This window comes from Theobroma cacao, chromosome 4 (genome assembly GCF_000208745.1).
Source record: "Theobroma cacao cultivar B97-61/B2 chromosome 4, Criollo_cocoa_genome_V2, whole genome shotgun sequence".
NCBI classification, from domain to species: domain Eukaryota; kingdom Viridiplantae; phylum Streptophyta; class Magnoliopsida; order Malvales; family Malvaceae; genus Theobroma; species Theobroma cacao.
The window spans coordinates 19,611,428-19,627,693 of record NC_030853.1 but is presented as its reverse complement, the minus strand read 5'-3'; the positions used below and the strand labels follow the sequence as shown (position 1 = coordinate 19,627,693).

Below are 16,266 nucleotides of genomic sequence, written 5' to 3'. Positions count from 1 at the left end.
ATGAGGAGTGAAAATTATGCATTATGGCAAATTTTCAATTTTTGGGGTAAAAATGTAATTTTTGAAAAGTTCGGGGGCAAAAGTGTAATTTTAAAAAATTTACTCCACCAAAACTTTGGAAAAATCTGAAAATTTCACTTAAGACTTGGATAAGTCAAAGGGAATGCATGGTGAAAAAAAAGTAGGACAAGTGGATGGCTAGAAAAAAAAAATGAATTAATAAAATATTCAAAATATGAATAAAATAATATTATTTCATTAAACAATAAAAAAGGCATAAAAAAATCAGCCCACCCATTCTTCTTCTTCAACATTCGGCCAAGCAAGAAACAAGAGAGAGAAAGGAGAAAATAAAACCCTAGCCAAGAAATTTAAAGGGAAAATAGGTGGAAATTCAAAAATCAAGTGAAAAAAGGTAACATTTCTTAAATTTGTCTTGTGCTTTACCTTTCCCATGCATTTTCCATCATTTTTCATGGTTGAATCATGTGATTTGAGGATGATTTCAATTCTGGTCATATGGGTTTAGAGAGAGAAAGTTGTTAGATAAATTTGATTTTGAGCTATGTTAGTGTTTAGTGTTAGTTTAGCATGTTTATGAGTAAAACAACAAGAAAAATATTTATCTTCTCCATGAATTTCTCTAGGCCGAATCTAGCCAATGGTATGTGAGGATGAGGTTGACTTTATTTTAAGAGAATTGGGTGGAAAAATGATGAATTATGAGGTTGGAAATTAAATGGGAATTTTCGGTGCAATAAATTGAAATTTTTACCCACTAGGGGTAAAAGCGTAATTTATAGTCCGGACTGATAAATTGGACCAAATTCACAGTCATTGAGGTATTGTGGATATAATTGGATAATTGAAATTGAAATGGATGGAATTGGAGTCGAATTGGGGATTTTAGGAATTTACACCGTGTATAGGCGAGTTAGGTCGGACACCGCAATTAAGCGATTGTCTAGACATTTCAAATCCTATCTAGTGCATACGCATGGATAAGAGCCTGAAATAATTTATGATAAATTGACACAATTTATTGAATTTTGTGTCATGGATTATGGATAGGTGGTGAGTCAATTGTTTCGGGTAAGAGACTGCACCCGAGGGCGGAAGATAGGAGTATTTCTACTCCTAATACTGTGAGTAAACTTATTATCGTCTTAATTATCTAGAGTAGTTTTATACAATTGTGTGATTTTATGAAAAATGGGTTTAAATGGTAAATTGCTATGTTTTAAGAGAAATTGTGATTTTATAAAATGATTTTATAAATTTTCTGAAAAATCGAATATTGGTTTTGAAAATAGAGTAATTGGAGACTGCCTGCTTGTGTTGTAAATTTATGGTTTTAAATTGAATGGCTTATGACAATATATGAGCATGAATGGCTAAATTGATTTTGGTGTCAGAATTATTTGTATTGTGTATTCAGCCTTGAGAGGCTAGATTGTGATAAATTGCCATGCCATGCTAGAATGAATTTTATTGAATTGGTGGAGTATATATTAATTATTTACTGCAGAGGGGGTTCCGTGGACCAGCCTATTAGAGGGGCACGGTAAACTCCATTATATTATTACCTCGAACGGAGAGGCGCGTAGGGTATCTCCTGGGGTATAGCTTAGGGTTCACTTCACGCCAAACCACCACGTGAAGGGGAACTCAGCCAACGCCAAGGAACGGCTGTATTTTTCTCAAACAAAAATATATTTTAAGTGTATACAAAATTTTAACAGCCTTGGCGGACTCGGTTAGATGCCCTGCGCAAGGTATCACCGAGTATGAGTTTTGGCACGAGCCAAAGTTTTAAGAAATTCATAAGCCAAGTTGATTACTCGATTTTTATGGATTGATTTTATTTGGTTGAAATGAGTTGAATGGTAATGAAATTACAGTATGATGATTTATTTTAATTGTCTCCATTTACTCGACTTTAGATAGTTTAGATGGTATCTGTTTACTCACTGGGATTTTATAATCTCACCACCCTCATTTCCTCACATTTCAGGCTCAGGGAATTTCGTAGTTAGCTGACTTGAACAAGGACCTTCATTTGGACTCGAATCGGTAAAAGCTGTAGGTTTCCAGCTTCCGATGCATTTTGGATAGATATGGGCCCACGTGTCACTGTAAAAGAAATTTTATGCTTTGGTTATTTGCTTTATAGTATATATGAATATAATTATCTTTTACGCTATAAGAATTATGTACCGATAGTTTTATGAAAATTATTTTACAAGAAAATAATTTATTTTATTGAATATTTTTTATTATATTCAAATGGTCAAATTTTCACTTCAAATGAACGTTTTAGTTACTTAATTTTTTTTAAATCATTAAATATATATTTTGAGCTTACCTACTACATTTTTATCAAGTTTCGAGATTTTCGACAAAAATGACAAAAAAGCCCTTGTGAGCAAAAAAAATGTTATGTTATGATTTGGAAATGATTTGTAATCCTTCGTATTTTGATTATTTGATAACTATTGCTCACCGGGGAAGTGCGAAAGCTGATACGAGAGCCTTGCGAGGTTTCGATCGACATTCGGGGTGAAGAATGTTTGTTGAGGCTTCGTGACGGTTGTCACGGGCTCGATGGGGAGTTCCGGGTCGTGACATATGCACTGTCAGTTCACCAAAATATGACACCTCATTAATGAGGTAAAATAAAAAATCTTTAAGAACTAAAAATTAAATATTAAAAAGTTTATAATAATTAATTAAACAAAAAAATATTTTCACTTTTTATCTTTCAGATAGTCTTTTTCTTGTTCTCATATATATCTCTCAAACTCCATCATCTTCTTCTCCTCTTCTTCCATTAAAATTAAGTTTTGCAAAATTCTACAACTTCAAGAGCAATTTAGATTCTTTTCTTATTCTTTTTTGAGAGATTGAAAAACAAGATTTAAATATATAAAACTTTCATGCAAAAGTTTATTAAGTTAATAATTTTGCTTCTAATTAACAAGATTAAGCCAAAACATGTTCTTTTCTTAGAAGCCATATCACACTTTCCTTTCTCATGGTGTTGCAAATGGAAATTCATGTAGTTGATTTTCAAACTCTTGTAAAATGGTTAGTAACATCCCATTAAATTGGATTGATTTTCATTTAAAATCTTGAAAACGTGAGGTTTAGTTAAAAATTATAATGTTTATATAACATTTCATATGAACAATGATTTTGGTTTAAATACCAAAAAACATGTGATTTACTTTAACATCTCAAGTTTAAATTTATTAGCATTTTGGGTTTTAGTAAAATGTTAAAGTAACACCTTAAAAGAATTTTAGTTTTAATAGGTATTAGGAGTTTTCTGAGTGCATTCTAAGGGAAAAAAAACCTAAATGCCTGTGGAAAAAGAACAATTTTGGACTTAATGTGTTATTTATAAGTGTCGCAACGTGCAAGTCCGGGAACCCGACCGCTAGACGTGGTTAACTTGGAGAGTCGTCACCATTCTTTTTTGTTAGGTGTGATTGGCCACCTGATGAATTTGTTCTATTCAACGAGATCTTAAATTAATTTTAAATTCGTCAAAAGAATGATAAACTGGTTTACGTGCTCTTATTTAAAATTGGGTTCGAGAGTACAATTACGCATAGGGAAAGATTAGCACCCCTATAACGCCCGTTCTTCGAACGATACCATTTAATCATGCATTATCCTAGCCCATTGATTTATTTTTATGTTCCCTTAATTATTATTTATTAAAATATTTTATTTAATTTTACGAGTTTGACGCACATGTGATGCAATTGTGTAATGCATGGCATAATATTGAGACAATGCCAAACGAACACCTTTTATTGAGGATATTTCTTGAATCCGCCCATCATGTTGGTGGGATTCGGGATGTTCTCTCACCTAGGGAATTATCCGAGAAAGTTACCTTCGCAAATTCGATGAATAAATCCCATCATCGGGGTTATCATATGTTTTTCTTTAAAAATAATGTTTTCGTGAATATGAACCTATTACGAGCAAAAGCCTTTTTATTAAAAATGTTTCTCGAGCCTTCCCATCATACTGGTGGGACCCGAGGACATCCTTTCACCTAGGGAGCTTTCTGAGAGAAACTCGCCTTCGCAAGATCTTCGAAAAAATCCCACCATCGGGACTTAACTCGTGGACAAAAATATCTATATGCCATGATTTGCATGATGCAATAAAGATATATGCTATGTTTATGAAGTTTATTTTTATTATTTATTTTTATTTATTATATATTTTTTGTTATTTATTTTTTTATCTTTTTCATTCTAAGTTTCTCTTATATTTTCCTTTTTTGTAATTAGATACATTATAAATTATTTGTGATTCTATGTTATCTTGGTGAAACAAAATTTTTATTTATTTATTATTTATTTATACTTTTTATCATATTTTTTTTATTTTTGACTAATTTTTTTAAGTAGTAAAATTTTATTTATTTAAAATAAAAATCTCGAAAACTCAAAATCGAGGCCCTCCCATCGTACTGGTGGAGCCTTAATTCGTATTCCGAATCTAGAAAAAATTAACCCAGGATTGCGACCCTTCGCGTTCCGACCGATTATCCCATCATCGGTATCATCCAAGTAATAAGCTATTATTTTAATTAGTGACTTTTAAGTAAAACTAAAAGCATAGCTTTTAAATTTAGAGACCTAATTAAAACTAGATAAAAAATAAATAGCCCAATAAAAATAATAAACAAATAACCCAAAACTAAACTAAAAAAAAATTAAAATGGCCCAATAAGCATCATAAACAAATAGCCTAATAGTAATCCAAATAATAAGGTCCAAAGGAGTCCATACCAAACTTGGACTATTGAAGCCCAACGTCCAAGGAACCCAATAGCTCCCTTTGGGTTTGGCTCGACCCGCTTTAGTAGTCTCCCTTAAGGTCCAAAATGGCACCGTTTCAAGCACTTAGGAAGAGTCTTTTGAGTTCTCCCACAACTACACCGTTTTGCCTCCAAGCCTTAATATATAAACCATTTTTTTCTCTTCTCTCCCCATTTTCTTCTTTCACTTTCTCTCTCTACGATGGCAGTTCTCTATCCTCTCTCTAACCTCCCATCCTCTCTTTCCTTCCTCTCAACCGACCCACCGACAGCATGGAAGCGTTCCTTTTACTCTCTTTTACCGTCGATCGAACTTCTCCCCACTGCCGCTCACTCTTCTTTTTCTCTTGTTGCCTGAATCGAGCTTTGCTCCCTTTGTTGGTGCCACTTAGATCTCCTCTCTCCGCCTCTTTCCTTTCACCGACGGCAAGGCCAAACCTCTTTTCTCCTAGGTGACGACGAACCGAGCTTACTTCCTCCTAACCGACGACAGCAGAAAACCCCAAACTTAAGCACCCCACCGGCGGCACAATACCTCCTCCAAATCTCTCTAAAAATGAGCTACCAATCCTCCAACCAAACCCCCTCCCTTTTCACTCATTGTATTTTTTTTATTTTTTTATTTTGGTTGTGGATTGTGATTTTTGATCTTTTGTTATTGTGGCTAGGGTAGTCTGCTGGTAGAAAACTAGGGTATTTTGGGTTTGCAGGTCTCGGTTGTTTGAAGAAAAAATGAGATTTTTTATTGATGAATTTAGTTTTTTTTTTGTTTTTACAGGATTGGTGTTTTTTTTTGGATCTAGCTTTCTCTGGTTTTTCAAAATCTGCACCCCGTTTTTTTTTTGCAAGTCGTGAATCTTTTAAAAGCTAGGTTGTCCAAAAATTTAGACCACCCGGTAATGGGGTTCTAGCACCAAGGAGTTGGTGGCCAGAACCCCATCACTCATGGTGGTTGGGGGAAAGGATGGTTGGGCTTACACCCAGCCATTCTTTTTTTTTTTCATTATTTTATTTTATATTTTTTTATTATTTTTTTGAATTTTTTTTAAAATGGGTGTCTACAATAAGCAAAATTGTTGACTAAATAAAATTATACTAATAAGATTTATTTATTTGAATCTTGTTTTCTCAATTTCTAAAGAATAAGAAAAGAATCTAAAAATGACTCTTTGTCACGACCTGGAACTCCCCATCGGGCCCGTGACAACCGCCACGACTTCCCGATAGGCACTTATTACCCCGAATGTCGATCGAAACCCTGCAAGGCTTAGCATCAGCTTCCGCATCTCTCCGGTGAGCGACAGTCATTAAATCTCGCATTTCAAGAAATCATAAGTCGTTTCCAACTCAAAACAATAAAATATTATGTTTTAGCTCACAAGGGCATTTTCGTCATTTTTCTTCAAAAACACCAAAACCTGCCAAAAACATGGTGTAAAAGCTAAATATGTTCATACATACTTTAAATCAAATAACTAAAGTATAAAATTACTTTTACAATGACACGTGGGCCCCCAACTAACCAATAAGGTGCGAGTCTGTGAACCTACAATTTTGTCGATGCAACTCCGAGATTAATTCTCGAGTTAATCAACTATCAACAAACTGTCCTGAACCTGAAAAATGGATAGGAAAAGGGGTGAGATTATGATTACATAATCTCAGTGAGTAAACAATTACCATCAAAAGCATCTAAAGCCGAGTAGATGGAGACAATATAAAAACGTTATATCTCAATAATGTTCATAACACAAAATTCGTTTCAATCTATACCAAACAATTTCTTTTCATCAAAATTTCCCGGTTTATGAAATTTACCTTTTTAATGCTTGATTTCTTGATTTCTCTTGATTTTTCCCAAATTTTTCAGCTAGGGTTCTTATTTCTTTTCCCCCTTTTCTCTCCTAGTTTGGACAGCTTGAAGAAGATGAGAATTCTGGAAATTTTGGCCTTTTTAAAGGCTAAATAATATAATATTATTTTATTCATTTTTTTGTTTTATTAATTTCTTAAATTCTAGCCATCCATTTGTTTCCAAAATTTCACCATACACTTGTCCCACATATCCATAGCTTAGATAAAATTCTCAGACTTATCCAAAGTCTTGGTGGAGTAAGTTTTGAAATTTACACTTTTGCCCTAGTAAAAGTCAAAAATTACATTTTTACCCCAAAAACTGAAAAATTGCTCATAGATATATTTTTCATCCCTTATACTCATACCATTCTCCAATTTGTCAAATGTGATCTAAATTCTCTCGTAATCTCAAATTTTATCCGCGGATGGAAAAATTACGATTTTGCCCCTACACTCCAAAAATCACCGAAATTAAACTTTTTCACTGCCAAACCCTCAAATTATACTCCAATACTCAAATCATACTCCAATAAGTTAAATGGGGCCAAAAATTTTTTTTCTAAAAATTCTCATTTTGTCCCCAAGTGGCAAATGATCATTTTACCCATAGATAGTGAAAATTTTGATTTGACTCCAAATTGATCTTCGAACTCCGAATTACCATTTTGAGTCATCCATGAACTGTGAAACTCTTAATTTCACCTTAAAATCCTATTTGAACTAGTTCGAGGCTTAATCAACTGAATGGTACTATTAGGGGCAATATCGTCTTTTAACGATTCCTCGAACTTCCTAAATATGCAAACATTCTATTGAGCATGTAAATGACGTCATAATTATTTTATAGAACAGGGTTTGACACTCTTGAAGTTACAAAATTTTGTAAACCTAATTTTAATGGAAGAAGAAGAAAAAAAGAAAATGATGGAGTTAGTGAGAAATAGAAAAGAGGATAACAAGAACAAGAATGATTGAAAGAGATTAAAAAATGAAAATATTTTATTTTTTATTTAATTAATCATTATAAATTTTTAATATTTAATTTTAAGTCCTTAAAAGGTTTTTATTTTACCTCATTAATGAGGTGGCACATTTTGAGTTGACAGTGTATAAAAGTTATACACTATCAGTGCATCAAATATAAATCCAATTATTAATTTGACTGTAAAGATTAAAGACATTGAAATATAAAAAATAATCAATACCATTGGTAACTAAATTATTAATTTTGTATAGCTAAATATATAAAATTATGAATTTAATTTTTTCTTCTAGCCCACAAGGCTGGCCCACCCTAACCCGGGACAACCCACTAACCAGATGGGTTGGCCTATCTAGGCTTGGTTCTAATATGGGTTTGAAAAATTCAAGCCCAACCCACCTCACTTTTAATAAAAAATGAGTGACTCAATGGGCCAGGTCTGATTGTGCTTTATTAGTATTGAATAAATTAATGCTAAGTTGAAATGAACATCGTTCTTTTTTATTTATTGATTTATTTGTATTTTTCTTAAAATGTGTTTATATATAAATTAATATTTCTAATTCGTGGTTTAAAAAATTAAGTTTCAAACTTTATAAATTTTCAATAATTAATTGATGGTGTAATATAACAAAATGATTAAATTTTTACTTATATCATTTTATATATATATAACTAATTATTGAGAAACTATTCATTACTAAAATGATGTCAATATGTATTGTCTCATTTAATTTATTTTTACAATCTTAAAATTTATTTCTATTTCCTATGAAATAATTTTGTTTTAGACATAATATTTCTATAATTTGTGTTTTTCATAAGAACACTTCCATTTTTCCACTTATATATATATATTTTCTTATACTTTCAATGTTAACTAATCAAAAATTGGTCAAATCATGGTCCTTAAACTTATTATTTCCATTACTTGCAAAGCTCAATGAGTGCACATTAAGGGATTTTGGCTAACTTGCACCGAACTATGAAAAACCATAGTTTCCTGCATCTCCATGGAGGCGGACTCAACGAGAGACCCCTCTCCGATAATCAGGAATGAAAAAGTAAGGATTGTTGATAAAGTGTGATCAAAGAGAGATTGTTTCAAGATGGAGAATAATCTTTCCGACCAAAATAAAAATCTAGTGCAAAATGGACTAGCAAGAATGTCTTATTGAGGTATCCTAATGCACGAAGATCAAGGGGTCTTCTCAAATGAAGAGGAATTTGAAGAGGAGGGTGAGATTATGAAGGACCTAGATTCAGATGATGATAATATTGAAGCTGTGATAGGAAGGCCTTACATAAAGCTTACCCAAAAAGAGAAAAAAGGAATCAGGAAACCATGGAGGAATACTTTAATAGTCAAACTGTTGGGAAGAAATATTAGTTAACACATATCTGTGTAATTGAGTGAAGCAGCTTTGGTCTTTAGTTGGAGATTTTCAAACTGTTGATTTGAACAATGGTTTTATTGTTTTCGTTTTAATAAGAAATAATATTACAATCATGTATTAAGAGGACCTTGGATTATTGCAGATCACTATTTAACCATTAGAAAATGGTCGCCAAGATTCAGATCTAATGAAGCATCTATTGACTCAATCACAGCATGGATCTGATTTCCAAGAATGCCCCTCAAGTTCTATGATTGCGAGGTTAATTTTAACAAGGATTGGGAATGTTTTAAGGAATACACTTAAGGTGGATCACACCACCTCTTATGCGACAAGAGGTAAGTTTGCTAGTATGTGAGTAGAAATTGATATCACCAACTCCTTATAAGTGCCTAAGGTTTTCATAGGAAGGAGATGGCAAAAAGTTGAGCACAAAGGGTTGAAAATAATGTGCTTCCATTATGGCAAATTTGGTCAAAATGTAGAAGACGTCTCATGAAACAAAAAGAACATGAAGGCCTCTCCGAGGAACAAGCTTTTAAGATGGCTAAGTTGAACAAGGTTTTCGAGAAGGATTATGAATCATCTAAATTTTGTCCCTGGATGGTTGCCAAGAAGAATTATAAGAAGAATGCTAAGATAAGGTCAAAAAGAGGTACTGAGTCTAAAACTAAAGTTACTGTATAAGAAAAGGCTCCAAAAGCTGCATCAAGATTTGTTTCCCATTTTTACATTCTAAAAAATGAGAATGCCACCTAAGGAGAGGAGGAAGTAATCCTTGAGACAATGGAACAACAGATTCCAAAACAAATAATGATCAAGACAAGGAATAATATGGCAAGGTTTGAGGATAAAGAAACTTTGAAGAAGAACCTCCAAGCTTATGCGAATGTGTTTAATAGAAATTCTGTTACTGTAAATGCTAAGATAGCTTCATCAAAGCATAATCTTATGCATAATAAAGGAAGTCAAATTAAGGAAAAATCAGTTCCGCTTGCTGTTACTAATATGATAACTTTAATAAAAAAATCAAAATGCAATAATGGGGGTACTTTTTTTCAATCATGTCCCTAAAGTTATTGACCCAAATTCAAACATTTCTTCTTTTCAATAACATGGAGGGAAGGAGGATAATTTAGGAGTAGGGGTTAAAGGTGTTGCAAGAGAAAAGGAGTTGACATGATGGATGTTAAGAGATCCAATGAGATGAATATTGCTTGTACTTCGGTTGATTTGGAGTTGGAAGTAGGGGCAATAGACATTATGTAGGATTAACTTGCTGGTGCTATGGCATCCATCTATAGTTGGCCTTTTTCCTTTTTATTTTATTTATGGTTAATGTGTTGAGTTGAAACGTGAGAACGGTTGCCTCTTGACGTTGTGTTAGAAATGTGAAGAATTTGATAAAAATCTACAATTTACATATTGTGATTATCTTAGAGCTGAAAATCTATGACACTAAAGCCAATAAGATATGTCATCGAATTGGTCTTCCTTTTTTTTTTTGGTTTGAATCAGATGGTTTTTCGAGAGGAATTTGGATACTTTAGAATGAGGCAAGTGTGAAAGTGGAAGTTCTTGCTTACTTTTCCCAATTAATTCATGCAACAGTTAGCTTGTCTGAAAGAAAATGACTTCGAATTACTATTTATGGAAGTCTTGATGTGGAATAAAGGAAAGGTTTGAGGCAATCCTTTTGCTTGGCTAGTATTTTACATAATATGCTTTGGATGGTAAGAGGTGATTTTAATCAAGTCATCTCACCTAATGAAAAAAAAGGTAGAAGAAGTTTGAATTTAAATCACTGTAACCAAATGATTGAGTGCATGAATTACTGTAACCTTTTTGATCAAGAGCATTGGGTTTAAAATATAGCTAGTGTAGTAAAAGAGAATGGTTGAATTTCATCATAGTAAGGCTTGACAGGGCAATTATTAATGAAGCTTGGTGTGATTTATTCCTTATGCAGAGGTCTTGAATCTTCGCAGAACTCATTAAGATCACCATTCAAGTTTAGTTCATTGCCCAAATATTTCTCCAAGTAAACAAACTGCAAAAAGATTTTAGATTCAAAGCCTCTTGTATGACGTATCCTAGATTTACAAACTTTGTGAAAGAAAATTGGAGCTTTGATGGAAATAATTTTACTACAGCATTAAAGAATCTTGTGGAAGCTTTAAATAAGTGGCGGCATGACACTTTTGGAGATATCTATAAATGGAAAAGAATAATTTTTGCAAGACTTAAAAAGTACACAAAAGCAACTAGACAGGGGATCAAATGACTATTTACAAAATCTTGAAGTAACTCTAGCGGAAGATTATAATCTCACTCTTTACCAAGAAAAACTAATGTGGTAGTAAAAGGTGAAATTTGATTGGCAAAAACATTGTGATGGAAATTCTAAATTTTATCATGCAGTAGTGAAAGGGAAATAACGAAGGAAGAAGTTTGCAACTCTAAGAAAGGATGATGACTTCTGGTGTTCTAATCAGTCTGACTTAGAAAGCATGGTGACTCAATTTTATTTAAACCTGTACATGGATGATGGAATATTGGAATTCTTACTTGTAAATATGCAATGGAAATTAGATGCAAATATGGTACGTGAACGCTCCAAACCTTTTAGTAATCATGATATGAAGAAGGCACTATTTGATATGAATTTGAATAAAAGTCTGGGTTTTGATGGTTTCCCAACAAGTTTTTATCAAGGAAATTAGGCAAATATTGGCTTAGACATTGTGCAGTTTGTATAAGATGCATATAATTCTGGTTCTTTCCTAGTGGAAGTAAACCATACATTGATCACACTAATCCTGAAGACTAACAATCCAGAAAAGTTAACTCAATTTCGTCCAATAAGCCTATGCTCTATGCCTTTGAAGATTATTAGCAAGGTGTTGGTAGATCGTTTGAAACCTTTGCTAAATGGATTTATTAGGAAACCCTATGTAGATTTATTCCAGGAAGGCAAGCAACAAATAACATAATTATAGTATAGGAGGCTATTCACACAATGCGCATTATGAAAAAAGAAACGATGCTCTAGCCTTTACAATAGACTTAGAGAAAGCTTATGATCGTTTGAAATGGAACTTTCTACAAGATATGTTGGAAGAAATTGGCTTACCTACCACATGGGTAAACTTAATCATGTTTATTGTGAAATCTCCTACATTTTCTATTATCTAAAATGGCAATCATACACCTATATTCTCCCCTACAAGAGGAATAAGACTAGGTGATCCCTTGTCAAAGCTTTCCCTTTTAATTAACAATGAATTGAGGTTGAGTAACTGGAAACCACTGTCTTTGACAAAGAAAGGCCCTAACCTTTCTCATGTATGTTTTGCTAATGATTTAATGTTGTTTGGAATAGCTTCAACAAGGCAAGTGCGTGTATTGATGTTTGATAGTTTCTATTTGGCATTAGGACAGAAAGTTAGCCTAGCAAAATCAACAATGCTAGTTTTTTCAAATATATCTTCTATAAGAGCAAACTTATTTAAAAGCACTACAAAAATTCCTTTAACAAAAAATTTGGGGAAATATCTTGGCACTCTAATGCTTCATGGAAGGATTACTAGAGCCATATATTTGGAGCTAATTAATAAAGTGAAACAAAGACTAGAAAGATGGAACAACAAACACCTATCTATGGCAAGTTGGATATCATTAGTGCAATCAGTGACAAGTACTATGGCTTCATATCTAATGCAGACGTCATACCTTCCTGAGCATGTTGTTCGGGAAATTGATCGTCTAAACAAGAACTTTATATTGGGTCATGTGGGAGGCATCAAGAAAAATCATGCTTTAAGCTAGGATAAAATCTATTTACCTAAGGATCAAGGAGGTTGCAGATTCGAAAATCAAGGAAAACTAACCTAGCATCGCTTGCTAAACTTGGTTAGAGCATATGGCAATATATAGATCGTTTGTGGGTAGATCTCTTAAAGAAAAAATATCTCAAGAATCATGACTTCATGTTAATAAGTGCAAACTCTTTTGACTCATATGTTTGAAAGAGTATTCTGAACGATAGGGCTGTTTTGCTTAAAGGTTTAAGGATGAATATCAATAATGGCCATTGTACTGAATTCTAGATGGATACATGGCTTTGATGTGGTCCATTGATAGATCACGTTATCAGGGACATTTCAAAGGTTGAAGTTGACCTACCTGTTGCAAGCTATTGCGATGAATTTGGTAATTGAGATCTTCAACAACTTATGCAGGTATTAACACAACATATTGTTTTAATGATAATGGCAGTAGTAATTGCTCCATCTAGTGAAGAAAAAGATATGGGCTTTTGGATGCTGACAAGTAATGGAGAATTCTCAATGAAGACAGCATACGATGCTCAAACTATAATTATATTTCCTAAAGACAACCATTGGAAACAAGTTTGGAAGATTAAAAGTTTTAGAAGGATTCAAATATTCATTTGGAGAACAATGCATGATTCATTACCTACATTAGCTTCGCTACTGAACAAGAACTTGGAAACTTCAGCTTTCTACTCACGATGTGATAACACAGATGAAACTATCTTGCATACATTGAGGGATTATGGACCTTCAAGAAACCTATGGCTATAATTTAGACCTGATCTGATGAATGGTAATTTTTTTAGTATCCACTTGAAGTATTAGGTGTTGGATAATATGTCAAGCAACTGGATTTTAGATAACATTCCTTGAGGTATGCTTTTTGCACACGCCTTATGGCTTCTATGATATTGGAGGAATATGAGTATTTTTTATGAATCTTTCACTTAGCTTTATGATGCTTGGCAATAGATTTGGACTAATGCAAATGAGGCATGAGATACTTTGAGCAGAGAGCATCAACAATTGAGAAAGGAGTTTATAATAGCTTGGGAGAAACCTAAGGAACACTAAGTTAAATTTAATGTTGATCGGAGTGTAAAAAAGCAACCGAGAATGGTAGCAACGGGTGGTTTGATCAGGGACGAGAATGGTAATTGGATTGCCGTTACATACAAGATCGGCATATCTTTTTCTCTAATAGTTTAACTCTGGATTATCTATCAAGGTTTAAGTTTATGCTGGAACAGAGGTTACAAGAAGATACAGGTTGAATTTGATTCTTTACTAGCTATACATAAAATTTCTAATTATTGGCAAAAAATGAGAGAGAAAAGCTTTGGTCTAGGAATAGGTTTAGGTGTGCGGGAGAGGAAAGAAGACGGCAGTGGTTTGAGGGGTTTTCACGACAATCTGGAAAGATGGAGAAAAAACTTATGCACAGTATTCGTTGATAATGTAAGCTATCGAATATCCTGGAGGGAGTTGAAAGTTTGCTTCGACGAGTTTGGAATTATGGTTGACGTTTTTATCCCGAAGAGAACATGGAATAGGCATAGCAATTATGGCTTTGTGAGATTCCTCCATGAACATGAAATGAGGAAGGCGATACAGTATGGAGAAGGAATCCATCTTAATGGATGAAGACTTAAAGTGAAAGAAGCTTATCGGGATAGGCAAAGGAAAAGGTTCCTCAACGGTAGAGAACACCTACCAGAAAATGGTAATCTTAAAACGGGAGAAGGCAACACGTTCAAGGAAGTTCTACTGGGGCGTAAGGAGAGTAAGGAGATGGGAGAAAAAGGGGTTAATGTCCAGGAGCCTATCCAACAGACCAGAGAACAAACTGGTGAAGAAAAGCAAGTGACTATCTTTGTCTCGCTGGATCAGACAGAGTTTGAGTGGTTAAATCGGTCAACCATGGGTAAACTGAGGAATACCATGGCCTGTAAGTCAATTCAGAGTGCCATGTTCCTTGAAGGGGTGTCGACCATGGTTAGACCAGCACGAGGCCTTAATGTCCTGGTTACCTTTGATGATAGGGAAGTTATGGAGGTGTTATTATAGTCGTATAGTGAAATCTTCAACTTATGGTTTGATTATCTTGTTCCCTATGATGCCGAGGTCAAAATGAGAAGGTATCGAGTTTGGGTTAAAGTTGAGGAGCTACATATCCATTTGTAGAGTGAAAAGACCTTTGAGGCTTTAGGGAACAATTAGGGATCTTTTATTAAAATGGATTATCCTGTAGCAACGAAGGAGAGATTTGACCAAGCCTTCATGTTAGTGGAAGTTAAAAGTCTCAACATGATCCCAGCCTTCCCAAAAGTCAAAGTGAAAGGTCATATGATCACTTTTAAAGCTTCCATTGTTGAAATGGAAAAAGCTAATTTGGAGAGATAGATTTTGGGTATGATGCAAGGTAGGGAAGTGGTGGAGACGCCTCTGAGATCAAGCGAAAACCAGTCATGGAGTGGGGAGGAGGATGGAAAATTGATCAATGAGGAAGAAGGGTGGGTTAACATGCAGTCTGACAGCGAGAGGGACAGTTTGAAAAGTGGTGCACAACGTGATGGGGTTCCTGACCCTAAATCAAAGTTGGTAATAGGTGATATGATTGAGTTAGATTTTGTTGTTTCAAAACAAAAGAAAAGATAGAGAAGTTTGAAAGTTGGGGGATCTCAAAAAAGTGAAGGAGGTGTGTCAAAAAAATCCCCATGGTCCGATCTAGGTTTATCGGGTGAGATGGAAGTTGGCGTGGGTCCAAATAGGAAGGTGAAAAGTATGATGAAGGAAAAAAGAGAGCTGCGGGTAGATATGGATGATGTAATTGGGCTAAGGAGGGATAAGGATCAATCTAAAGAAGAACCGGCCTGTAAAAGGGAAGGTACAAGCCCAAATGAAAAATTGATAAGAAAAGGAAATAGGATTGGGCCACTAACACTTATGAAGGGTGTTGAGAGTGAAGGAATAAGAGAAAGGACAATGCCTCAAAAAGGGGTAATGGAGAATGGGGGGTTATCAGAGAAAAGGTCAAACGGAACACTTCTTAAAGAAATAAATAGAGACAAACGAACAGTAAGAAAAGGGAAGGAGAAAAGGGGTTTCCTGTCAAGTGATAGGGGAAATAATTATATTATTCAGGAAGCTACTGGAATTAATAGACCTAGAGCAGTGGAAAGCAAAGAGAGGAGTGGTTCAGAGAAACTAAGCGATAATGGAGAATGGGAAAAATCGAAGAGGGAAAAAAAAGAAATTAAGCCAAAAAATAAAGGAAAAGATGAAGCAGTGATCAGATCAAGTGTAGAGGATAAAATAACGATGGGAGAGCTAGCCGAAATTCCAAAAAAA

General features: G+C 34.1%; 1 long non-coding RNA gene across 2 annotated transcripts; it reads left to right on the top strand.

Annotated features, from left to right (window-relative positions):
• LOC108661706 lies at nucleotides 375-2,122 on the top strand. 2 transcript variants are annotated; one of them, XR_001927480.1, is made up of 3 exons: nucleotides 375-415; nucleotides 1,072-1,145; nucleotides 2,015-2,122. It is a non-coding gene; the product is annotated as an uncharacterized LOC108661706 (long non-coding RNA). The 2 variants fall into 2 exon arrangements; XR_001927479.1 differs by lacking the exon at nucleotides 2,015-2,122 and adding an exon at nucleotides 1,529-1,568.